The sequence below is a fragment of the Mustela erminea genome, chromosome 10 (assembly GCF_009829155.1).
Source record: "Mustela erminea isolate mMusErm1 chromosome 10, mMusErm1.Pri, whole genome shotgun sequence".
In the NCBI taxonomy this organism is placed as follows: domain Eukaryota; kingdom Metazoa; phylum Chordata; class Mammalia; order Carnivora; family Mustelidae; genus Mustela; species Mustela erminea.
Genome location: NC_045623.1, coordinates 42,188,427 through 42,214,314, shown reverse-complemented (window position 1 = coordinate 42,214,314; position 25,888 = coordinate 42,188,427). Strand labels below are relative to the sequence as shown.

Sequence of the window (25,888 nt, the reverse complement as noted above, 5' to 3'; positions counted from 1 at the left end):
CCCAAAGTAATAAAATTACGAATGAAAAGGGAGAGATCACAACTAATACCAAGGAAATAGAAACAATCATCAGAAGTTATTATCAACAGTTATATGCCAATAAGTTAAGCAACCTAGATGAAATGGATGCATTCCTGGAAAACTATAAGCTTCCAAAATTGAACCAGGGAGAAATTGACAACCTGAATAGACAGATATCTAGTAACGGGATTGAAGCAGTGATCAAAAACCTCCCAAAAAACAAGAGCCCAGGACCTGATGGATTCCCTGGGGAATTCTACCAAACTTTCAAAGAAGAAATAACACCTATTCTCTTGAAGCTGTTTCAAAAAAATTAAAGCAGAAGGAAAACTTCCAGACTCTTTTTATGAAGTCAGCACTACCCTGATCCCCAAACCAGACAAAGACCCCACAAAAAAGGAGAATTTCAGACCAAAATCACTGATGAATATGGATGCTAAGATTCTCAACAAGAACCTAGCAAATAGGATCCAACAGCACAATAAAAAGATTACCCACCATGACCAGATGAGATTCATCCCTGGTTTGCAAGGATGGTTCAACATTTGCAAATCAATCGATGTGATAGAACAAATCAGTAAGAGAAGAGAGAAGAACCACATGGTCCTCTCAATTGATGCAGAAAAATCATCTGACAAAATCCAGCATCCGTTCCTGATTAAAACGCTCCTGAACTTCATCAAATCTATCTATGAAAGGCCCACAGCAAATATCATCCTCAATGGGAAAAAGCTCACAGCCATCCTGTTAGGATCAGGAACACTACAAGGATGCCCACTTCCACCACTCTTGTTCAACATAATATTAGAAGTTCTAGCAACAACAATCAGAAAACAAAGAGAAATAAAGGGTATCCAAATTGGCAATGAAGAAGTCAAACTCTCTCTCTTCACAGATAACATGATACTTTCTATGGAAAACTCAAAAGACTCCACCCCCAAACTACTAGAACTCATACAGCAATTCAGGAATGGGGCAGGATACAAAGTCAATGTACAGAAATCAGTTGCTTTCTTACACACTAACAATGAAAACACGGAAAGGGAAATTAGAGAATCAATTCCATTTGCTATAGCATCAAGAACCATAAGATACCTGGGAATAAACCTAATCAAAGAGGTAAAGGATCTGTACTTGAGAAACTACAAAACACTCATGAAAGAAATTGAAGAAGACACAAAAATATGGAAGACCATTCCATGCTCTTGGATCAGAAGAATAAACATTGTTCAAAATCCCACCGGTATTTTTCAAAGACCTGGAGCAAATAATCCTTAAATTTATATGGAATCAGAAGAGACCCCGAATTGCCATGGAAATGTTGAAAAAGAAAAACAAAACTGGCGGCATCACGTTGCCTGCTTTCAAGCTTTACTACAAAGCTGTGATCACTAAGAAAGCATGGTATTGGCATAAAAGCAAACAAATAGACCAGTGGAACAGAGTAGAGAGTTCAGATATGGACCCTCAGCTCTTGGTCAAATAATCTTTGACAAAACAGGAAAAAATATATAGTGGAAAAAAGACAGTCTCTTCAATAAATGGTGCTGGGAAAATTGGACAGCTATATGTAGAGGAACTAAACTCAATCATTCTCTTACCCTGTACACAAAGATAAACTCAAATGGATAAAAGACCTCAACATGAGACAGGAATCCATCAGAATCATAGAGGAGAACATAGGCAGTAACCTCTTCAACATCATCCACAGCAACTTCTTTCAGATATGTCTCCAAAGGCAAAGGAAGCAAAAGAGAAAATGAACTTTTGGGACTTCATCAAGATCAAAAGCTTCTGCACAGTAAAGGAAACAGTCAACAAAACAAAGAGGAAACCCATGGAATGGGAGAAGTTATTTGCAAATGACAGTACAGACAAAAGGTTGATATCCAGGATCTATAAAGAACTTCTTTTTCATGTGTCTGTTAGCCATTTGTATGTCTTCTTTGGAGAAGTGTCTGTTCATGTCTTCTGCCCATTTTTTGACATGATTTTCTATTTTGTGTGTATTGAGTTTGAGAAGTTCTTTATAGATCCTGGATATCAGCCTTTTGTCTGTACTGTCATTTGCAAATATCTTCTCCCATTCCATTGTGGTGGATATTATGGAGGGCATGTATTGCATGGAGCACTGGGTGTGGTGTATAAACAATGAACTCTGTTACACTGAAAAGAAATTAAAAAAAAAAGTGCAGAGAAAAGCATACATAAAGTGCAGATAACAATACCTTTGATTGTAGAGATAGAGTTGAGATCCCAGAAAGGACACACAGAAGTGTTAGCCATGCTCTTTGACTACTCTGGTAATCACTACACAGGTGTTTACTTAATAATTCAATACAGTCTCTACATATTACACACTTTTTTGAATGCACATTTGATATTGAAAATTGTGTTATATTGCAGGTTTCCCCAAAACTGAACTTTCCAGTAACATCCACTACCAATGCAGGCAGAGGCAATGCTGAACTACCAGACACAGAACTGAGAACATGGGAATGAGCTGCCCAAAGGATGCACAAGAGGAAGAGAGCAATAGTCTGGTCTGTGCACGCCCTTCTCCTCATCTCTCCATAGTTAAATAAATCACTCTACTTCCCCTGGGAGGTGGGAGAGTGAAAAGGAAAGTGGACAGCACCCAGGAGCATTATGTTCCTAAAGCTTCATCAGCATGAAAGGAGACATCACGAGCAGAGAGTAAGCCTCGCCAATGTACCCAATACTGTTCCTGAAGTTTTAGTTATTTTAAATCATTGATCTTAATCATTAAACCTAAGGACTCCTGGGGTTTGTGACCACTCCACTTAGGAGAGTCAATCAGCAGCATATCAAAGGCTGTATTCTCCCTACCTTCATGAAGCCATTCTCCCAATACCATTCCCTTTGAGTATCCTCTTATCACCACTCGTGGGCAGTAAAGACTTGAATCCAAATCGATTTGGGGACCACATAGATTTTGATCTGAAAATGATTACACAGTACATTAAACACAACACCAAAGGCCAATTTCTGCCCAGGGGTGAAAATGTTTTCTTTCTATTTCTCATGTCCAACCATGTTATCAGAAATAAGCAGACCAGGGGTGCCTGGGTGGCTCAGTGGGTTAAGCCTCTTCCTTCGGCTCGGCTCATGATCTCAGGGTCCTGGGATCAAGCCCCACATGGGGCTCTCTGTTCAGTAGGGAGCCTGCTTCCTCCTCTCTCTCTACCTGCCTCTCTGCCTACTTGTGATCTCTCTCTCTGTGTGTCAAATAAATAAAAATTAAAATTAAAAAAAAAATAAGCAGAACAGACTCTGTAATAAGATCAAAGGAAAATACTAGGATAATGTAATAAGTTATCATTGTAGAGACATTTCAATGGTAAAAATACCAAATTTGAACAAAAATTACCCTGTAATTATCAAATCTCTAGGGCAAAATTCAAGCCTAAAGATTAAATATCCTCACAAGATAGTTACTAGAGCTCTACCCATTGTTTTATGTTTCAGGAAGGAAAGGAAGTGAAATAGAGTCCCTCCTCCCAATCTTTTTTGAAGATTCTGGTAGTCTTATACAATACTTTTATTTACAACTCCTTAACCAGAACTTAGTCATGTAGTTTACTATAGGTGCAAAGGAGGCTGGTACAGGTCTCTAGTTTCAGTGGCAATTTGCTAGAACAAAAATCAGGAATATTTCAGTAAAGGAAAAGGAGACAATGCTATTGGGAGGGACCTAACAGTGTTTGTTAAAGAGTTTGTTTGAGATTTCCTCCTTTATATGCAAAATCTCCTCCTTTTCATTTGACCTCAGAGCCCCCTGTTGTTAGCATACTAGTACTAAAAAGAAAGGCCCAATGGCCCTATTTTCTATTTATGAGGTATTTTCAGACTTATGGCATAGTAGCTGTTTCCATCCCCTCTTGCTATGTTATTTATCAGGCTGAAAAACCTGCCAGTGTAATTGTAATTTAAGAAACTGTGGTAGGTGAGAGTACATTTGAACTAAGGGCAGGTAATATGAAATCAAGATTAACTTTTTTTTTTTTTTTTTTGAAAGGAAGATATATTTATTTTGAGAGAGAGAGCAAGCATGTCAGCAGGGGGAGGGATAGAGGAAAAGAGAGAGAGAGAGAATCTCAAGCAGACTCCACACTGAGCACAGAGCTGATACAGGGCTTGATCTCACAATTCTGAGATCATGACCTGAGCTGAAATAAAGTCAGATTCTTAACCAATTGAGCCATCCAGGCGCCCCAAGATTAACTTCTTCTCAGGACCCTGAAGCTTTTCCCACTCACAGTCTATCCCCACTTCCCCCTCTGGCAATCAGACCAATAATTGAGGAACTGAGGACAAGTCTCAGCACAACTTTGACTGGGGATCTGCTGGCCCTGGTACTGAGGAAGAGGGGGTAAATGCCAAAGGACCTGCAGAACCTAGCTGACAGGAACCAGCATGAGCCAGAAAAGTTGCATGGCCCTGGATTCTCAGAATGCTAGACCAAGTCAGTGGGGGTGGTGGGAAGTGATACATCAAACTGGCTAACAAAGAGTTTATTGACGCAGGAGCTTTCTCCCCTTGTATAAAAGCCCTGACAAGGAGATGGTATTACCACTCTGTTATGATTACCTTTGAAGAAAAAGTGCTGACCTATTTCAATTGAAGTAGGAATGTAGAACTGCCTTAGATGAAGGTGAACGGATGAGGCAAACTTCACCCTAAGAAACAGGTAGCTCTGAAAGAGACAGGGGGTGAACTGCAGCGCACCCACAGTGCTCTGTCCAAATGCCCTCTGGAGGGTCAAGTACCCATCGCTCAGCCCCTCTAGTATCAACTGCTGAGGTCTCCAAGGGGTACCCCTCAGTGAGAATTACTCTGGGCTCAGGGTTAGCAAACTACGCCTTACAGGAGCTGCCTACTTCAGTGCATAAGGTTTCATGCTTCCATATTGTCTCCACATAGCTTAGCACCACTCACCAGTGGGAAGTGGTTAGGACAGAGGCAGTACGGCTCACAGAAGCTCTGCTCTAGGCCAAGAAGAGGTCTAGCCCAAGGTTCGTCCTTCCAAAGTCAGTACCCACCTAAGACTGATGATGTAGGGACACAGACAGCCAGCCCTCTCACCTCACTTAGGGACAACTCTGAAGGCCATACCAGTTCCAGAGGGGTGGAGAATCCAGCTACCATTGCTTTGAAGGTCACTTTTTTTTCCCCACCCAATCATGCCTTCCTCCCTTTCTTACAGGTGTCCCTTCTAAAAGTACTCCCCAATAAACCGCCATGTGCAACCCTGTTTCTAAGTCTATTTCCAGAAAACTCACTAAAAAACACTCCTCCAGTGGTTTAGTGATGCCCTCTGAGTATTTTCTGTTTCTGTGATTTCATTTATCCCATTTTCATTCCTCAGATCGAATTCTCTTTTCCTACCTGACATGAATTCCTACTCATCCTTTAAGATCAAGATTCAAATGTGTTCCATTACTCCTTACAGCAAATAAAATTAATCATTCTATTAGTTGCGATCCTACAGCACTATATTCCTTCCATTTTTTTTTTAAAGATTTTTATTTATTTATTTGACAGAGAGAGATCACAAGTAGGCAGAGAGGCAGGCAGAGAGAGAGAGAGGGAAGCAGGCTCCCTGCTGAGCAGAGAGACTCATGCGGGACTCGATCCCAGGACCCTGAGATCATGACCTGAGCCGAAGGCAGCGGCTTAACCCACTGAGCCACCCAGGTGCCCTATTCCTTCCATTCTTTTCTCTATTTATAGGTGACAAAATGGTAAAAAGTTTTAAAAAAATGTATTTTAAAGGAAGAAAATGCAGGGGCACCTCGGTAAGCAGCCGGCTGAGTGTCTCCCTCTTGGTTTCGGCTCAGGTGGGCTCAGGTTATGATCTCAGGTGAGTTCAAGCCTGGCATTGGGCTCTGCACTCAATGCGGAATCTGCCTGAGACTTCCCCTCCCTCTTCTCAGCCCCTCTCTCCTGCACTCTTGCTCTCTTTCTAAAATAAAATAAATATTCTTTGTAAAAAGAAGAAAATGCATATTCCCTTCAACATCTGCAGAGACTCTCTTGTTGTTTGGATGTATATTTGCATGTGATGTGTGACACTTGTATATGAGAAGAGATTCAAAACACCAAAATATTTCTGAATAAACAGAAAATTTGGTTTAATCATTTAATTAACCAATTAGTGTGCATATCTGTTAGAGGCTAGGTTTCACTTTCCTCTCACTCCTTCCTTCTCAACATGGTAATGAGTAAGTTTATGGCAAAATATACAAATTTAAAAACCATAATATCAATAATATGAATACACCAAGCATTTCCTAGGCATCAAGCAATAACCTGTGAGCTTTACACTTATATTAACTCCTCTAAACCTCCCAACAACCCCAAGAATAGTCCCTCTTATTACCTCCATACTGTAAATAAAGAACTGAGACTCAAAGAGATTAAGAAACTTGCTACGGTTGCACAGTTCTGAGTGACAGAGCCCAGGCTCAAATTAATAACATTTCAGCCCTTCTTAATTTCTTAACAATCATGGCCTAAGAAAAGACTTTGTTTTCTTTAATATATGGCTTAGACACAGTCATTACTTATAAGAAAAAGTTTTCTATTATTAGACAGTCCTCCTTGAAAAAAATCTGTAAGTTCTGGATCCTCTATTACCATCATCATCAGAAGATGACACAGCTCTTTGCTTCCAGGAAGGAGGCAAGAAGAGGAGGCAGAGTGCGAGAGGATGGAACATAGACAGATAAGAGAAGGAAGAAGACCACTGTGGGAGGATCTTCCAGACACTCATCACAACTATGCCATACTTAGGCCTGAATGTGCTGAATGCTTTTTTAACAATCTTGGACCACATGTGTGCATGTAATGTGTGCAAGTAACAGCTATACTGACATCTTGCTGGGGACAGATGAGACCTGCTTCCCTCCCTAGACCAATGAGTACAATGTAGGTGTTACACATGCATGCATGTTTATCAACAATGTACCATGTAGTTTCTTTGCACAGCATAAGCACCTAATAAATGTCTGTCTCCTTTAATTAAATTATGTTGCACACTTGATTTTCCCCATGTGAAGTTTAGCCTTTAATTTGACAGAATCAATAGGAAGGAGTCAAACGACTAAGATGCCATATAAACAGTTAATGTGTTTATCGCAGTGGGCTGAATGATGAAAATAGATGCGAGACTTTTTAGACAGTGGGAGAATGTAAAATAATTTTCACTTGCAATCAGAAACAAAGAATTTTCACTTTCATAGGAAGGTCATGGGGTACTACAAGAAGACTCCTGGGGCACCTGGCTTGGTCAGTCAGTAGAACATCTGACCTCACTCTTGGGTTGTGAGTTCAAGCTCCACATTGGACATAGAGTTTACTTTATAAAACAAAATAAAACATAAAACAAAAATAAAATTGATTCGTAGACCAGTAATCCTTTATCTGCCATGAAGAGTTTGCATAATCTCAGCCGAGTTGGTTTTGACTTACCTCAGCTTTCTCATTTCAGGGAATTTATGAGACTCCAATAAGATAATTCATGTCAGAACCCAACAAAAATATCCTGCCGTATTGGAAAAATACATTTTTTTCATTATTGATCACAATACCTCCTGCAAAGTAGACCTTCCCTAAAAATCTACTATTTAAAATTAAGTCCCTTAATTTTTTTTTTAAAGATTTTATTTATTTATTTGACAGAGAGAAATCACAAGTAGATGGAGAGGCAGACAGAGAGAGAGAGAGGGAACAGGCTCCCTGCTGAGCAGAGAGCCCGATGCGGGACTCGACCCCAGGATCCTGAGATCATGACCTGAGCCGAAGGCAGCGGCTTAACCCACTGAGCCACCCAGGCGCCCCAAGTCCCTTAATTTTAATATTCCAATGACACACATATGTACACCCCTACTGATACATAAAAGGAAAACAATAAAAATAGGTAAAACATCTTAATCATGTTCTATATATAATACTTAAATAATCCCTACAATGGCACTGTGACATCTCTATTCTTTTTATACCTATTTCACACATGAGAATTATAGAGGTTATATAACTGGTTACAAAGTTTCATAAGTGGTAGGTGCTAGAGAAAGAATTCAGCATATGTCTACAGGACACCAATATCCCTATCACTTACATCAAGTAATCTTTCTCTTATTTGACATATAATTATCTCTGAGATATTCTCAGGGAAAAAACAAAACAAAACAAAACAAAACATACCCACTATGGCCTCACAATTGCAAAACATTCCCCCCTCCAACAATTCAAATTTGTTTTAAAGGCAAATACACAACACACACACACACACACACACACATCACATATAGACCCACATGATATTAACAAATGCCATGAGAATAATGCATGTCTGTGCTGAAATCCCTTTGTTCATGGAGCTACCTCTCATTTTCTAATTTCTTTGCTTCACATAATTATCCTCTCTTGAAAAAAAATAGATGTAATTTGAAATGTTTTAGTTAGGAAAGTTCCTATTAATTTAAAGAATGTTCTGCTTGCAATATCACAAAGATAATCAGAACTGGTAACCCAAAGGAATAATATTGTAAGAAGCCACCCTTCCCATCCTAATATCACCATTCGCCATGCAACTCCTCCAAAAAAAAAAAAAATCAAAAGTTTTATTCAGATGGCAATATTTATTTTGAATAGAAACAGATATATATGCTGAACTCTTCAGAAAAGGTCTGATTACCTGTGAACCTTGGAGGCAGCCATCTATACATTAGCATAGATGATAATTGCCTGCTTTTTGATGATGTGTACGAATTTGACATTCCAGCTACCTGTTTCCATGAGCAAGTATAAAATATTTACCACTTCTGGCATCCGACCAACTAATTACCTTCAAAAATTCAACCAGAGTCTGCATAAAACATAAAATTAAAACTTTTTAAAAAGTTCCCTTACATTCTTTAACTTTATATTCTCTTTTAATTGTAAATAGTCCTTGGAGCGAAAAGTCTCTGGGTACTGAAAAAGTTATTCAGTGATCCTAGAAAAATAACTAAGGTCATGCCAGCAGTTTTTAAACACACTTTATGTGTTTAATTGAAAATCACATTCCCTTTACCTTCTTCCAGCATATATTGTACTTAACACTCTGAACATTAGCCCTCGGAATAAAAAAATGAATAATATATGAGTTGCTCTTTATTATGATTTTGAAGCCTGATTTAAAATTAATTTTCAAGACTATTATGGAATACCAAATGTCATATTCACTAGTACCTGTACGCTGCTTCCCAATTGCAATGTGCTGTTTGCCACAGCCATCTGTTCATATTCTCTCTCTTCCAATTTGAATGAATATTGACAGAACCTCTTCCTAAAGGAAAAGAATTAGACATTTGAAGCTCTGTTTTTGCACAAAGTTCATGTAAAATTTGCACTCTGTAGCTAGGAATGATACAAAACAATATAGCCATAAGAACACACATCAAGTCATCTGTGCTATGCTCGAGCACGCCAGAAAACTCTGGTATTGTATTTAAGTAATAGGTCTTATTGGGCAAATGCTCATCAAGTATGTGATACTAAGTCTACAGGGACAGGAATGCAGTGCATACCTTTGAAATATATTCTTTAAAAATAATGCTAAAAAAGAGGTCTTTCCTACAAATGAATGCTAAATACTCAAACCAACTTCTTCAGTACATCATAATTATACTCATCAAGCAAGAAGAATTTCTTAATGTTTAAAATAAACATTTCTTGGCTGGTGGATGCAACACTGAATGTGAAAATTAGGACCTTTACATGTAGTTTTTGACAGCTTCAAATTTGTCAAGTTACGTCTATCTAAAGAGAGTAGATTCATACAATGAACAGCATTTTGTGGATATGTTCTGTATGGATCACTATGCTAATCTGGAGAAGGAAGGAAAGAAAACACAAAGAAAATAATTGATAAAGTACTTATCCTCAAGTCTACTTTATATCCAATAGGAAGGATATAAAGGCTCACAATTTGTCAGGAGAAAGAGAATAGAAAATCATAAAAATCTGGTAACAGATTAAATAAACAATACAAGCAGCCCTCATCTCCACCAATCTCAAAGCAATAAGCTTCACACAGAACTTCCCTTTTGAAAGGAAGTTAGGTCATCTAAGAGAATAACCCATGAATATGTCATCAAGGTTTTTCTATATTCCCCTAGCAGATTGAAGAGAGATCTTCGGCAAAATTTACTATGTGAAAATGGCAGGCATGGGACGCTTTCTCTCTCCTTGCTGATAAAGTGTAAATAGCGCTTTTCCTTTCCCAGGTAGTTGCTCAATGCTTGGAATAAATTCCAGAAATGAGTATGGTCTGCCTGTGACATCTAAGCTCCATTGATCACCATTGTTGGTAGAGCTCATAGGCCTCCCTTTGCTTCTCCCTCATTTCATGTGTGTCAAACTAAAGCTGCAATTCTTGATCAATTTCCAGATAAAGGTAAACCGTTCTTAAAATAAGGCTATATGAAGAGATGAGTTCTCTTGCTGGAACCTTCAAATAAATAAACTTTATTTCTAGATCCATTACTCAAGTCAATTAAGTTAAGGCTGCCATTTTTATTACCCATGTAACTTACTCTTTTTTGGTCATATCTGTAAAATCACTGAGTAAGACTGAAGCCTATCTCTGCCGTCCATGTCTGTAACTTTTCCAACTGGCGTGAGCTGTCAAAGTTGAATCAATACAACCACGAATCTGAACAATTAGCGACAGGTATAAATATATTCTAACTGGCTGACTGGCAATTTAATTGACTCTGCTGTACATATTCCATAATATTAAACCTTTGTTTGGGTATGAGTCAAGGAACAACATGAATTGCTAAGTCCCTAAAAATGAGTAGTGGAGGGGAATGCAAGATCAGTAAAGGGCTGAGTTTCTGCCAAGATTGAGAGCTGGAAAGCAAACCCAAGTAAAAAAGACTTAGGAATGGTAGCAATCAGATATTATTTTTTGATAAGAGCAAGCACAGACCTCATTCTTTATGAGCAAGTATAGCACACTGTTTCATTAATTGGATATTCCCTAGGATAGATATCAAAGACAAAAAAAAGAGGTGTCACACATACACATGCACGTATATATTTAAAATTACTTATCCATTACTGAAAAGAGATTACTCTAAAAGGTATCCCAAAGAGCAAAAAGAGACACTAATGTCCTTTTTCCTTTCCCAGACCATCAAGTAAGCCAACATAAAGAGCTTGATATATCAGACAGGGCTTCAGCTGAATGTGTCAGCATGAAATACAAGCACTGAGGCAAAGGAGAATAGATTATACATTTTCAAAACCAATGTACATTATATAATCTACCCTGTGGTGACCATAGGATGAGACACATCAGGTGAGGATAATCAAACAAGCTTTATGAGTAAACACTTCCATGTAGATTTTTTTTTTTTCAGTTGAAACCACATTTCCAAGGATAGCTTTTATTTAACTCAACAAATTCCTGTTTTTAATCGCTCATTTAAAGCTTTTTTTTTTTTAACAATTCATTATAGACTGCAAAAAGTCTCTGTATAACATTTTGAGATGGGCTTTGCACTAATGTGATATGAGATATCTTTTGAAAAAATAAAATAAAATAAAGCCAGTAGAGCATATGGTGCTTACCACTCAGACATTTTTTTTTTTTTTTAATACTACAATTCACAAGGGAGCACTGGAGTTTTTAAGAAACAAACAAAAATACTTCCACACTTACAGGAATGCTCTTGTTTCTTCCCTATTTTAATTAACTTTAAAAAAAATATCATTGCATATTTTAGATGCAACTTGATGAGTTGGGCAGGAAGGAAGCATGTTCATTGTGAACCTGCTGTAGCGTATTATGCCAAGCATTTTCCTGCGATATCTTATTAGAGACTTGCAATAAACTCTCAAGGTCGGTACTATCCCCTCACTTTACAAATGAAAGTGTTGAAAACTTTCTCAACATCTTACAGCTTTGACAAGTCACAGGATGTATATCCAGACCCCTAATTCATAAATTCAGAGCTGGCATACTGTTAGGAGTTAGCTGGCCCATGAGGCAGTCAGGGCCAGGGTCCCCAACACAAAGACAGGGAGTCAGGACAGCTAAGACCAAACAGCACTAGCATCCTGCTTTGTAGCTTAGACAAGAGCACCCTGACATTCTGTTTTGCAGCCTTTGCAGAATTGGCTTCTGCAAAAAGTCCTAAAATAAGGCAATTAACAAAGCATTTGTCACTATAACCAGCAAGGGGCATTTAAGACAGCAGCCCCCAGATGTCAGCCCCAAAGGACCATCAGCACATAAACTATTTATACACAGGTACACACAGGTATGATCCAGCCCTGACTGGCATGACTCCGCATGCCCCAGCTGCTTAAAATACTTAGGCAAAAGAACTTATACAAACCCCTAGTTTGGAACGTCAAATGGGCAAACCCTCTCGGGTCTCTTCCCTCTCCAGGAGCATTGTACTATTGCTCAATAAACTTTGTTTTATTGCCCACCACACTTCCTCGGGTCTACCTCTTCATTCTTCCAAGGAGTGGGACCAAGAACGCTGGGTGACACAGGCACTAAAAAAATAGAAATCCCATAACAATGCTAAACAAAATGTGCCAGAGAAACCACAGTCAACAGAACCAATGGTACCCTGCTTCCATGGAATTGACAGACTGCTGGTACAATGAACAGCAAGGCTGTTGGCATCTTCCATAAAGATCCCACCTGCTAAGGACATTTGGGCCTCTCAGAGAGCCCCAGTGCTATCCTGCCACGTTAGCACTCTAGGAGTACAAAGAGGCTCTACCCACACAAAGATGCAGAGCCTTTAGAGCTTCTGTTTTAAATTGCTGCCATGAAACAGGTACAAAAGTCACTCATTATAAAAGCTAGATCTACAGGGGTGTCTGAGTGGCTCAGTTGGTTAAGTGTCTGCCTTAGACTCAGGTTGTGATCTCAGCATCCTGGAATGGAGTCCCACATGGGGCTCTCTGCTCAGTGGGAAGCCTGCTTCTCCCTCTCCTTCCCGCTCCTGCTCTTTTGCTATCTCTTCTCTCTCTCTCAAATAAACTAATAAAATAATTTTTTCTTTAAGATTTCATTTATTTACCTGACAGAGACACAGAGAGAGAGGGAACACAAGTAGGTGGAGTGGGAGAAGGAGAAGCAGGCCCCCCGCTGAGCAGGGAGCCCTACACAGGTCCTTATCCCAGGACACCCGGACCATGACCTGAGCTGAAGGCAGACACCCAACGACTAAGCCACCCAGGCACCCCAATAAAATCCTCAAAAAAAAAAAAAAAAGTTGTTTTCAGTTGTTTTCTGGTAGATGCAATAAGTTTGTGGTAGTTTAAGCCTTTTCCACTTATACTTGGAGAAGACACTTAAAATATGTATGTCCTTTTTTTTTTTTTTTTTTTAAATCCTAACTTGGTTCTATGCGCAATGTGGGGCTTGAACTCACAACCTTCAGATTAAGAGTCACATGCTCCACCCACAAGTCAGCTAGGCGCCCCAAGTTTTGTGTCCTTTTAACAGCGAGAAAACAAAATTCTAACATTGCATCCCTTACTTTTGACATTAAAATTCATTTTTAAATAAATTCACTTCAGGGGCGCCTGGGTGGCTCAGTGGATTAGGCCGCTGCCTTCGGCTCAGGTCATGATCTCAGTGTCCTGGGATCGAGCCCCGCATCGGGCTCTTTGCTCAGCGGGAGCCTGCTTCTCTCTCTTTCTCTGCCTGACTCTCCGCCTACTTGTGATTTCTCTCTCTGTCAAATAAATAAATAAAATCTTTTAAAAAATAAATAAATAAATAAATAAATAAATTCACTTCAATCTTAGCCAGCTTGACCACACATTAAAAATTCCTTTTCCACAAACCTTCTACACAACTTTGTTTTTCCATATACCAATTTTGTCCAGACTTACTTTAAGGCAAAATTACTTTTTTTCCTCTCAACAACAACAACAACAAAAACAAACAAAAAAACAAAAAATTCATCTCCATTTCTCATACCTTCTCTTACTGAAAACACATCCTAATTTCCAGGAATACGATGTTCTGTTTTAGCGTCCCAGTCTGGTTTCCTCGGTTCAGTTCCAAGTTAGGCCACCACATGTAAGGTCCCCCAAATGCCTAGGTAGATAGCACACAAAGGTTTTGATCTATGCATCCTGGGTGCTGATCTCATTTGCCAAGTTAGAAGCCAAAAGGGATGTGGATAGTCTCAATTATAAGTCTTCCTTGACCTGCCTTACTTTTGCTTCTGCTGCGAGCTGGGCATCGGTGGGCAGTTGAAGGACCCTAAGAGGGGCCAACCGAGCACAGTTGTCACTCAGCAGCCTTCCTTACCCCAGCGGGTCATGCGACTTTCTAATAGCAATCACACTAACCTGCCCACCGATTTCAGCATCCCCTCCTCATTTGGTGGTCTATAGACAGCAAGCAAATGAGTCATGCCTCCCCACATGGAGGTGCTCAGCCACTCCCAGATTTTCCCCACAGAAGCCTTATCTCCCTGGTCCATTCTTCCATCTGTAGGTGCCTCCTGTCTGCTTGCTAATTACTCTATAAAAGGAAGTATGTGCAAAACGACCTCCAAAGACTGAAGGAGCCATAAAAAAAGCTCACAAGTCCATCTTAACCAAAAAAAAAAAAAAACAAAAAAAAAAAAAAAAAGGCTTCTTAAGAGGACTTAAGGATAGAAACTCGTTGTGGGCAGCTGCCAGAGAAAATCTCTGCAACTCCAGCTTCCTTAACCCCAGCCTCTGATAGCCCTAGAGGCTGGAGATTACTTGCTGGTAGACCACCTGGGAGGAAATGTAACTCAACCAGCAGAAGTCTGCTTCTTGGTGAACTGCAGATGAAAACTAGCATCAGGTGAACTTTGGCACCAAGAAAATCTTAATTGTAGCAAATAAAGACATCTCGAGGAGTAACTTTCCAAAGCTTTGTCTCCCAGAGCAAAGCTGAATGGGTTGTTTTTATTTAGGGTTAGGATACTATTTAGAAAGGAGAGCATCCTGGATCCCCTGGGCAGAATGTCGTGTATGCTTCTTAAGAAAACATGTCTGTACGTACAATGCATGCTATGTCAGTGAGGCTTATGCTCTACCTCAGGCAAAGATTTTAGCACTACAGTGAAGTAAAGGTCATTGTAGGTCACTCTTTGGTCCATCTGCCCAAGCGTAGGAGTTTAGCTCAAACTGGTCTGGGCGGCCAGAGCTCTTTTTCTGGGCAGTCATTATTGCTTGAGGTGCAGTTTCAATTTCCATCACAAGATGCTACAACCAGAGGGTCCTTTGCCCTAGTTAAGAGATAAGGCGGAAAGAAGAGCTTAAGGAAAGTGTAGGCAGAAGGTCCTAGGTACCAGCATGCAAGCACTAAAGGTCAGATCTTGGTGTCTAGCTACAGACAAGAAAGTTTGAAATTCCTAGTCATATCTTCAGAGCAAATCAATGATATTATACTCCCAGGGTATACTTAAGGGTGTGGTTAAAAGAAAGAAAGAATGGGGGTAGAGGGCAGAGTCAGGGACAATTTTGTGCTCCAGGCCGCTTCAGGTCATAGAGTGGTCACCAAGGTAGACTTGTCCAAGATACCCTTAGTCTATCTTGAGAATGCTCAAAATCACATAAATGTTCTTGGTTATTTCTCTTTTCTTGGCCAAGGGTCTTAAAAATAAGTTACCATTTGCTCTCGCTGCCATTCTTTGTTACTGAAGAAGATAAAAGGGGTATTTTTTGTTTGTTTGTTTTTTATTTTTTTCTTTTATTGTTAGCCATTTACTTATAGCCTGCCTTATGCCAAAAAAGGATCTGGGAAGACTGAAGAGTTGATATTGACTAATTACCTACAAAGTTTGAAGTTTGTATTCTCCTGTTCGATTCTTGCCGCAGTCCTATGCTCAGTTGGTTAAGTGACTGCCTTTGGCTCAGATCATGATCCTGGAATCCTGCATTGGGCTCCCTACTCAGTAGGGAGTCTGCTTCTCCCTCTGACCCTCCACCCTCTCATGTTCTCTCTCTCTCTCTCATTCCTCTCTCATTCTCTCTCTCAAATGAATAAAATCTTTAAAAAAAAATTTTTTTTTTTCTGGAGAAAGGAGGAAAAAATTCTGTTTGGATTTCAAATACATTTCCCAGGGAATGTTTTTGATGTCTTGGAAATTTAGGAATGAAGGGCTAAAGCTTTAGCAGAAACAAAGTGTGAAATATTTCCATTTCATTTTTGATCTATAAGAAAAAGAGATAATATTCTCTAGCCTTAGACAAGAAATGTATTAAATAAATTAATAAAATTATATTAAATTTTTATATATAATATTAAAATTAGATTATATTTTTATTATAGTATATATTATTATAATAAAATAAATTAATAAAATTTATTACATTTTTCTTTCTTTTTAAAAATTTATTAATGCCTTTTATGGAGGTAATTAACATATCACATGATATTGCTTTCACATATCAGTTTCAACAGAATGATTCAATGAATGTGTATACTGAAAAATGTTCACCACAATAAAATTAGTTAACATCCATCACCACACAGTTACCTATTTTTCTCTTTATGGTGAAAACATTTACGATCTAGTCTCATAGCAGATTTCAAACATACAATATAGTATTATTACCTATAGTTGCACTGTATATTCTATCTCCAGGACTTATTTCTTTTATAACTGGAAGTTTGAAACTTTTGACGTCCTTCGTTCATTTCACCTACCTCCTTCCCACTTCCATCTCCAGCAACCCCCCCTTCTAATCTCTATACCTAGAAGTTGATTTTACTTACTTACTTATTGATGATTCCATATATAAGTGAGATGCTACAGTGTTTGTCTTTTTCTGTCTGACATATTTCACTTAGCATAGTGCATTCAATCAAGGTCCACCCGTATGGTCACAAATGGCATGGGGCGTGATGAATTTAAAAGCTACCTTCTAAAAATGTATGTAAGACAAAGAACTAAAGCTGTTCTTCTCTTGGTTTCTTTCTCTCTCTGTTTTTTTGTTTTTTTGTTTGTTTGTTTTTTAATTGCTGCTTACCCTTTTACTGTTTTTATTTTTTTTTTAAGATTTTATTTATTTATTTGACAGACAGAGATCACAAGAGGCAGAGAGGCAGAGAGAGAGAGAAGAGGAAGCAGGCTCCCTGCGGAGCAGAGAGCCCGATGCAGGGCTTGATCCCAGAACCCGGGATCATGACCTGAGCCACAGGCAGAGGTTTTAACCCACTGAGCCACTCAGGCGCCCCACGCTGTTACTGTTTTTAAACACTTGGAGGAATTTTTCAGTGACAGATAGTAAGCAGGAGTTAAGTGTCGCAGAGAGCACGCAGACCACAATTTGCTTTAGGGCCAGGAATTAAACTTCACACAGTCAAAAACTGCTAAAGGGTATCAAAAAATCTCTATTATGAACATGATTAGGTTTTGAGGAATAAACTGCTTCACCTGGCACAAACCCTACCCAAAGGGCAACAATTAGGATTGTGGGAAAGTGTCATATTTTCTCTTTACTCCTTTCATGACACACCTGCACGTGAAATAAATTGTTTCAAGTACCCATAGTTTTTGTTCTACCTATCTTAGGCCTAAAGGACTGAATGGTCTGTGAATCCTTGAAACTTGCTGGATAACAAAAGTGCCTCTAACTCACACTGCTTATTTCAAATAACCTTGAGAAGATTCCTAAGACCGCCAGAGTGTTTGTGTAGACATCTTGTTGCACCATAAAACAAGAGAAATGAGAAGTAGCACATGGGATTTTCAGCTGGAAAGGTATGTTTATTTTGTATTTCGGTCCAAAGGATCCAAGGACTAGAGAGTTAAAGAATGAGAGCATTTTTATTTTTGAAGAAGAGGAGGATAGATATCTTAAATTATGAGTGTTTGTGATGAATTCTTAGGCAAATGTAAAGAGTGGGCTTTTTTCCTTAAAGCACCAGAAGCAAATTTGTATACCTATGTTTTATGGACACAAATATAGCAGTACTATAGATGTCTTGAGATTTGTTCTTAAATAAACAGACCACAATCTGTGCATTTCCTTTCTCATTTTAGAGATTACCTTTGAAAAACACAAAATTATATATGATCCTAGTGAACTATAGTATTTCTGATTTTAACTAGGTAAAATCTTTAAAGATTAAATATTTCTCATCTAGCACTATGTTAGGTAGAATAATGACTCCCACAAATGTTCAATTCCTAATCTCCAGAATTTGTAGTATATTGTAATGCATAGCAATGTGATATATTATGTTGCATAGCAAGGGCCATTAAGGTTGAACATGGAATTAGTATTGCTATCAGATGACCTTAAAATAAAAAAGATTCGGGATTCTGTGGGTCAGCAAGAGTCCTTTAACATGGAAGAGAGTCAGGAGAGGTCAGAATGGGAGACAGATTTGAAGGTTTTATGCTAGTTTTGAAGATAAAGGAAGAAACCACAAACCAACAAGTATAGGCACCCTCTATAAAATAGAATAGTCAGGAAAATGGATTCTTTCTTACAGCTTCTAGGAAAATACAAAACAACACAAAACAAAAAAACACAGGCCCCAAAACCCCTTGATTTTAGCCCAATCAGACTCACGTTAGAATTCTGACTTTTGGAACTATACAAAATAAAAATAAAAATGGAGTTTTAATGTTTTTTTCTCTAAGGCTAGAAATATTATCTCTTTATCTTAAAGATCAAAAATAATACAAAGGTATTTCATACATATACAATATAACAATAAATCTGTGTTGTATCAAACCACTAAATTTGTCCTAATTTGTTACAACAGCAATAAGAAACTAGTAAGTGTTACTCTATGGCTTTTATTATAAAATCCATCTGTTTTATCATTGTGAAAGAGATCCTAAAATATCTTTAAGAGTACAGGAAAAATTTGTGCTTCAATAGGAAATTTCACTGTCTATACCACATTCCACTTGATTATCCAATTCTGAGTCGATGGGAGCTATTTTCTAACTCTACATTGTAGATAACTAATAAAAATGCAAGATAATTCTTGCCTATACACATGCAAATCCTGTTCTGTCCAGTACAGGTTCAATTGATTGCTGTGGAAGAAGTTGGTTTTGTGTCAATTTACACATTAATTTCAATATTCCTGATCTACAACTGCGTTTGTTCTTTGGATTCTCCTTTGAATTGGTTGTAATGCCTCAGTAGCTTTCTCATTAATAAATCAAATAAAATCTTTTATACACATTTATTTTTTTATTTCTATAATTGTTAGGATTTTACCTCTTATTGGAGAGTTATCTTTTAACTTCTGTTATCTTTTCACAGAAAACAGAAAACACTTCTGTGACAGAAACTTATCTCAAGCTAAAAGAAGAAAGAAAAGAAGCCAATGAGGAGCCAAAGAAGAAGAGGGACAGCAGGGGAAGGATAAGGTGATGATGAGAAGGTCATTTTTTTAGAGCTTCACTTCTCTCATTTCACCCTGGAAATCCCTGGCTTTTTTATAGCTGTATGGCTGTACTCAGATAATTCCCCCAAAAGCATGTTTCCTGTTTTGACTTTCTCCCATGTGGCCATTTTCCTTAGCAAGCCATTCCCGGAGAGAAGAAAGAATGAGAAGAAGAATGCTTTGGAACATTTCTAGGCTACTTGAGCCTCCCTATTTTGGATCCCAAACTCAGACACTCTCTGTCCCAGGGTCTTGGTCAGTTCCATAATTCATATACATACCTATTTGATATCTATGTGATTTGATACTGTATCTAGAAATTTGGAAGGTATCAGTAAGTATAACAAATTCCTTCATCCTCATAGAGCTTACGTTCTATTGGGGAAGATAGATTGATAATAATCAAAATAACTGATGTGATTACATAATGCATTAAGAGATGATAAGGTCCACATTTAGAGAAAAAGTAAAGTTGAGGATCAAGAATATTAAGGATGGGGGGGCGCCTGGGTGGCTCAGTGGGTTAAAGTCTCTGCCTTCAGCTCAGGTCATGATCTCGGGGTCCTGGGATCGAGCCCCACATCCGGCTCTCTGCTCAGCAGGGAGCCACTTCCCCCTCTCTGCCTGCTTCTCTGCCTACTTGTGATCTCTGTCTGTCAAAAAAAAAAAAAAAAAAAAAAAGAAAGAAAGAATATTAATGATGGGGGCCTGGTGGTAGTATGAATTAGGAATCATTCAGGCCTGACTGAGAGGAGGAAATTTGAGCAAAGTTTCAAGGAGAAGAGAGAGTGAGCTCTGTGAATATCTTGAAGTATTTTCCAAGGAGAAGAAATAGTCAATGCAAATGTACACTACAAAGGAACTGTTAGCATTTTTCAGGAACCACAGGGAGGTCCTTTAGCTGGAGAAGAGTAAGAAAGAAGAATAAAAGTAGATGGTTTTGAGGAGCAAATCCTGTAGAATCTCATAGGCCATTTTAAGGACTTGAGCCTTCCTCTACATCAAATGAAAATACTCGCAGTGTTTCCAGAAAAAGAATATCATCTGACTTACATTAAAAAAGAGAAGATAGGGTGCCTGGGTGGCTCAGTGGTTTAAGCCTCTGCCTTCGGCTCAGGTCCTGATCTCATGGTCCTGGGATTGAGTCCCATATCAGGCTCTCTGCTCAGTGGGGAGCCTGCATCCCCCTCTCTCTCTGCCTGCCTCTCTGCCTACTTGTGATCTCTCTCTCTCTCTGTCAAATAAATAAATAAAATCTTAAACAAAGAGAGAGAGAGAAGATACACTGAAAAAATAAAGAGAAAGAAAGAGAGAAGAAAAGTCTGTCTATGTGTTGTGAGTTGATTTAAATGGGCAAACATGGAAGCCAGTTAGGAGGCTATTGCAGTAATCCAGGTAAGAAATAATGGTGTCTTGACCCACAGTGATAACAGTGGAAATGGAGTAGTGGTGAAAAGTCATCAGATTGTGAGGACATTTTGATGATAGAGTGAAACTGATTTTTTGTGTGGTGTGAGAGAAACACAGGAATCAAGTATGATTTCATATTTTTCTCAGCTGAATAAGCAGAAGGAAGGAGTTCCCATTAAATGAAAAGTGAAGATTTCAAGTATTGGAGGAAAATTGGGAATCTTATTCTGGTCACAATGAATCTGGTTGTCTGTTAGACAAACAGGTGGAGAAATCAAATGAGAAGCTGAATATTTGAATCTGGGGCTTAGGCAGAGGTCTGAGCTGGAGATATAAATTTAGGCATCAGGCACATTTAGATCTTATCTGAAGACTGGATAAGGTTGACAAAGGAGCAAGGATAGAGGGTAGGGATCAAGTATTGATCATTCAACAATGAAAGGTGAGGAAAAAGAAGAAAAACCAGCAATGATGACAATGAATTATATAGTAAGGGAAATCCAAGAGAGTGTGGTGTACTATTAACATCAAATGAAGAAAGTGTATCAAAAAAGAGGAAATTATCAGCTGGATCAAATGCCCCTGAGTGTTGGAGCTAAGACAAGAATTGGCTATTGGAAATGAGAACAAAAAAGCCACAGTGATGGAGATAAGAGCAATTTTGGTTGAAGGAGTGGACTGCAAAAACTCAGTCAATTAACATTTAATAGAGAATATAGAGAACTAGGAAAAGGGTCTACATGGTGGCAACTGGAGACAGTTCTCGAGTATTCCTGAGAAGGGGGCTGGTGGTAGGTAAAGAATCAAGAGAAAGATTTTGATTTTGACGGCAGAAATAATCTTATGTGTATATTGTAATGGCCATTTCGAGTATTGTGGAAAACACAGTGATGTAGTAGCTAGAAGGGAGAATTGCTGGAGCTATTTCTTTGAGAAAGGATGAGGGGCTGAATCTAGTGTCCACCGGGAGGGATTAACCACAGTAGAAGTGATACTCTTCATTTACAGAACTAGGTAAGAAAGCAGAGTATTTGAGTGCAGAAAAGGAGTAGGAGGTTAGCCGTGGAGGTGGGAGATATAATTATCTGAATGCTTTAATTTTTTTCCATGAAGAAGAAAGCAAGATCCTTCCTAAAAGTGAAGATGAGGGAGGAGTTATTGAGGCTAAAAAAAAAAAAAAAAGAGAAATGGGAACTAGTCATCAGAGTGGGAAAAATAAGAGACTTGGGACATATTGTACAATGAGTGGCTGTGTTAAGTACCCTCCTGAGGCTCACAGTCATGAATTTGAAATGAGACCAGTCATCAGTGTTGTGCATTTTCCTCCAACTCTGGCTAGCTGCACAGGTACAGGTATCGAGTAGGTGAAGAGTCGAACTTAACTAAAATTTTGCTTTTGCCAAATGAGTTTAAAATTCCCAGGGCACATAGGTTATGTTTAACTTGTCTAAAACATGAAGAGTGAAAGGAATTTTAAACCTCTTGGGTATCACATCAGGAAACAAAAGTGTCTTATTCCTAAGGGCTTATTTACCCAGGGATATTTAAGGCTCCCACATGTCTGGCAAGAATTCAGCAGCATATTCTAATTGTGAAGTTTTAAAAGTCTGTGTATTGGCCAACTAGTTGAAAGTTATTGACAAGGGGGGAAAAACATACTGAAACAGTACATTTTATTATGACAAATAATTCAAGATTCTATTGTTGTATCAGCATAAAATGTAGTTATATATACAGCTGTCATTTTCATTTATTGTTAGAAGTGTCTTTTATTTCCCAACTAGGGTGACTGTTTATTTTAGACAGATACTGTGTTTTATTCTTTGTATTCCCTACTGAACCTAGCATATGACAAAGCACATGGAAAATTCTCAAAAAAGACAAAACAGAACAGAACAAAACAAAAACAACAAAAATCTCTTCATTGATTGAAATGATCAACTTCATCACTTCAGGTGCATAAAGTTCCTAACCCGGTTTCTATAATACTATCCAAAGATTCAAATTCACACTGCACATTTTAAATCCACATTTTTCAATTGCAGTCATTTCTGAATATTAGCTAAACAAAAGAGTTGAAATTCTGTTACTATCTTGTTTCAATAACTTAAATATAATTCCAATAATTTTCTACACACACAAAATATTTAGTTTACAAATAAGATACATTACCAGTCGAGGACCATATCTGCTATAGTAGCCAAAAAAAAAAAAAAAAAAAAAAAACACAACACTAAGGCAGATTTTAGGAATGATATATAAATCCTGAAAAATAGTGTTTATAATGGAAATGTTGACAGAACCATAACAATAGCAGTGCTAGCAGGCGCCGCTATAATACCCAACATCATCAGCCAATTTACCTCTTCATTCATGTCTGTTGCTAAGTGTCTAGTTACTGTAAATGCTTTAGATTTTGCATAATTTATGTAAATTATTAAACACCTGTTCTCTTCCCAGAAAACAAAGATATGGAACAGTCTCCTTAGTTTAATTGATTCCTGGCTTGAGTTCTGTCATTGTTTCCCCAGCAACTACAAGGGAGTTGTAGCTCCCTAATGGTCAGATATTGTTGGAAAGACACAGATGTTAAGAATTGATCTTTCAAACACATATATCTATATAGCTTTACGTGTGGTTGGGTGAGCATGTAAATGAATAAATGAAAATATCATTGTTTCTCCTGAATGCATTTAAAACAGAATGTGTGCCTCATCAATAATACTTAATTGCAGAGCAAGTTTTATTGGTTTTTCCTACATTGACTTTTTCTACTTCAGTAACAACTTTAAATTATAAAATGAAACTGGGTCATATTTTCCTTTTATGAAGCAATTCATACTATTTTCTGAATACCCAGTTTGAGTGATTTTCTTCAAAGATTTCCAAACATCTCGTTCAAGAAAACTGTGCTTAAGGTAAAGTGAAAACTCAATGAGGTCACTTGAAGTCTATTAGAGAAGCACATGATTTTTGTGAAAACTCATTAACTCTTATTATTACTCTCCTTGTTCAAATGTCAAAAAGTTCCTAGATTAAAATAGCATTAGAAATACCTAGCCACCCTAGACAATGCTTAAAATTGGGTCTTCACTGGGCAAAAATTCAGTATAGACAAAAAAGGTTTAGTTACACTGGACCAGTTAGATGCAATGCATTATTTGTAAATATAAAATCTTTCCATGCAATTATTTTCTTTAATGCATTTGACTTGGGAAGTTGTTTTACTCAGAAAACATTTAAAAATTATTTGTAAAACATAAAATTTGTGAATCAATTGTTCTACCTTTGAAAGTCAGTATATCTTCAACTACCAAATCTAAGTCAACTACTAAAGGAAGTCATGAGCTAAGAACCAGTAGTAAAGAAAGAACAATCAAAAAGGTGTTTAAGTTCTCTCTACCTACCATATTTTTATTCTTTGTTATTATTTACAAATCTTACCCATAAACATTTAAAATTTTCAGTGTTTGATGTCAATGTGGACAAATGCATCTGAATTCTGAGTTCATATTCAGCTATAAATACAGTAAACCCCAATTTTTGGAGTTAAGAATTTAAACTCAGAGTGGCTTTTAGACAACCTCCATGGTGAAAAGGAGAAAAAAAAAATGGCCATAGTAACATGTAAACATAGTAACATGTAAACATGTACATTTAATGCAGATAAATAGAAAACATCCAATTTTTATGAAAGATATATTAAAACCCAACATAGTAGATGTTTTATGATAAAAATCTAGGCATTTAACTTCATACTAACTTAATATGAACCCATAGTATAAGTCAGGTAGTTAATGAAATGAAATAACATGACTAATACATGCTGTGTATCGATTATTTTTCACTGAATTACAACACACAATTTCAGTAACATTCAGTACATTTATTTTCTTGCTTACATGTCTAACACAACTGGGTTTAGTGGATTTAAGAAGCTTCCCTGGGCTGGTGTCCAAGATGTGGGATGGGTCCCAGTCTTTTGGATGTAGATGTCTTTTATCCCCTTGAGCCATTAGGCACAAAGCATATGCTGCTTCTTGTCAAAAGCAGGAGCACAAGTAAGCATGCCCCCCTGCACAAGCATGTATGAAGCCCCAGCTCATACATGCTTGTTGTCTGCTAGTAGGCCATTGCAAGACAAGTCACATGTCAAAGCCCAACATCAGTGCCATAGGAAATATGTTCTTCCAACAGATGTAAACTGGGTTAGAGTGAGTATTTGCTAAACAAAATTTAAATTGACCATGGTCAGCTGTTACTATTTTTTTAATAAAGATTTTATTTATTTATTTGTTTGACAGACAAAGATCACAAGTAGGCAGAGAGGCAGGCAGTAAGAGAGGAGGAAGCAGGCTCCCTGCCGAGCAGAGAGCCCAACACGGGGCTTGATGCCAGGACCCTGAGATCACGATCTGAGCCAAAGGCAGAGGCTTTAACCCACTGAGCCACCCAGGGAGAAAAATGCTCCTTATTTTTCTAAATGCAATGATAAACTGAGGCTATATTAATAGATATCTAATAACCTGGTTCAAAGGAAGCATTTCCAGTCTTTTACAGAAGAATTTAGCTATTTTAGTGGAACTGACCCCATCAATGTTCACCAACAATATGTATGGCTATGAGTATATGTATGTGTGTGTGGAGTGTAAGGAGAGAAAGAGACCTGTTTAGAAATTATTCTTAGATCACATTGCTATCCTTTGGAAGACTTGCTCAGTCCATGACCTACATGGTCATGATCTCTTCACGTCCTTTCTCCTGTAACACCCTACATAATGTCCAACTCCCACCTTCCCACACATTATATTTGATTGACCAGGGCATAGCACCTCTTCCAAGATGAGCCAATCAAATGATCTCTCCTGGACATTTATAATTAAATGTGACAGGATTTGTTCAGCAGAGGTGGGTCCTCTGAAAGACCTGGTACTACTGGGGCTAACCATGTAGAGCAAGCTTGCTTCAAAGAGAGGGATAGAACAGTAGAGAAATTTTAAGAGAACAGAC

At 38.1% G+C, this 25,888-nt stretch overlaps 1 long non-coding RNA gene across 1 annotated transcript; it reads left to right on the top strand.

Moving 5' to 3' along the window:
• Positions 1-7,322: 7,322 nt before the first annotated feature.
• Positions 7,323-25,543, top strand: LOC116600686. Its single transcript, XR_004289753.1, has 3 exons — positions 7,323-7,397; positions 15,619-15,622; positions 25,532-25,543. It is a non-coding gene; the product is annotated as an uncharacterized LOC116600686 (long non-coding RNA).
• The last annotated feature ends 345 nt before the right edge of the window (positions 25,544-25,888 follow it).